This window comes from Silene latifolia, chromosome 2, assembly GCF_048544455.1.
Source record: "Silene latifolia isolate original U9 population chromosome 2, ASM4854445v1, whole genome shotgun sequence".
Classification (NCBI taxonomy): domain Eukaryota; kingdom Viridiplantae; phylum Streptophyta; class Magnoliopsida; order Caryophyllales; family Caryophyllaceae; genus Silene; species Silene latifolia.
In genome coordinates, this window is record NC_133527.1 from 113,238,842 (window position 1) to 113,240,648 (window position 1,807).

A 1,807-nucleotide genomic window follows, 5' to 3' on the forward strand; every position below is an offset into this window, starting at 1 on the left:
CATATCGGTAATGATTGGCTGACTAGAGTTTGACATTATTGTCGTGCGGCGGTGCTGATCAGTTGATCCCCTTAGGTCATACCTAAAGGGTGACACTCTTAATTGATTATTTAATTGATCGTATGTCGATACGGGTTAATTAAATTACTTAAAATTGACGGACGATTTTTTGAGTATTATTGACGTGTCTTATTGTAATTCGATTAAATAAGATACGGTCTAAGTAATCAAATTGTTTTATTACTTAGATAAAATATTGTTTACGAAACAATTGAAACTGAATGAATAATTTATTATAAATACAAGACGTTGTGATTTATAATTGATAAACCGTTTTGGTACAAGTAATTATGAATTACTAAGTCAATTTTGTACATGACGTATTTTTATTAATACGTTGATTTTTAATACATTAAAAATACATTACAATTTCACATGACTAATAACATATGACAATTGACAAATGACAAATATAAAATGGACCTCCCATTTTATATAAGTGCCGAAAAAAGGGAGGGAGTATTGGGTTTAAATTGTGTTAATTATTTTAAGTGGAAAACATGATGATTGCAACCTAATATAGCCATGCATACCTATGTTTTCTTGGGAAGAAAAACTTGCTCACGCATTGGGCATCCTCCTCTCCTCCAACCGGTTTTTGCATGGTAAAAGCCAAGGGTTTTTACTCTATTTTGCACATATACACTACATTTTTACTAGTGTATTATTCATTCTATTATCATCTAAAACTTATAGAAATTTTAGAGAGAAATTACTCCTTCTTCCTTCCTCTCTTGGCCGAAATTACAAGAGACCAAAACAAATATTTTGGGTCAATTTTTAGTAAGATTAATATTATTCTAGATCTAATAATATTAGTCTTTTAATAGGTTACCTTAGGTATTCACTTTTGGGAGGGGTTTTTCTTTGGATCCTTTGTTCATCCATATAAGGAAAGTTCAAGAACAAGTGAGAAAGAGAACTCATTTGTGCCGAAAATCCGAAACTCCCATAGTAAGAAAGACGATTTCTTCTCTATTCTTATTCAAGTTTGCATGCATAAGATCTAGTTTTAATTTTATGACTAAATTAAAATGTCACATATATGAATATGTAAATTAATGAGATTAATAATTTCTAACAATGCTTTGGTGATTTAGAGGCTTCTTCAAGTTTAGCCATAGCCTTCTCAAACTTTAAGTTGATGGTATCAATATGGGCACTAAGTTGAGCACCCAATTGAGTAATAGAGTCCACTTCATGCTTTCCTCCTCTAGTAGCCTTGCGAGGTCTACTATATTGTGAATTATGGACCGCCATTTCCTCAATCTTGTTCCAAGTTTAATTATCGTCAACTTCGGTGACCATACCATTTGATCCCATGTTGAGAATGTTTCTTGAGTCTTCATAAAGACCATTCCAAAATTGTTGTACCAAGAACCACTCGCTAAGTCCATGATGAGGACATGAGCGACAAATTCCTTTGAATCGCTCCCAAGCTTCATACAAAGATTCTTCATCCCTTTGCTTAAAACCCATAATTTGAGCTCTTAGCATGTTAGTCTTTTCCGGAGGGTAGATTTTTTTGTAGAAAGCTAGAGCCAACTTCTTCCAAGAGTCAATTCCAAGAGTAGCTTTATCAAGGCTTTTCAACCATTGTTTTGCGGTGCCAATTAGAGAAAAAGGGAAAGACCCTTCGAATTTGGTCTTGATTACACCGGTTTGTGAAATCGCATCACAATAGTCACAAAAAGTCTCCATGTGAGAGTGAGGGTCTTCACTAGGCATCCCCCCAAATTGGCTTCTT

At 33.9% G+C, this 1,807-nt stretch overlaps 1 non-coding gene across 1 annotated transcript; it reads left to right on the forward strand.

Moving 5' to 3' along the window:
• The first annotated feature begins 1,450 nt into the window (after positions 1–1,450).
• LOC141644547 (small nucleolar RNA R71) lies at positions 1,451–1,557 on the forward strand. Its single transcript, XR_012544160.1, has one exon. It is a non-coding gene; the product is annotated as a small nucleolar RNA R71 (small nucleolar RNA).
• The last annotated feature ends 250 nt before the right edge of the window (positions 1,558–1,807 follow it).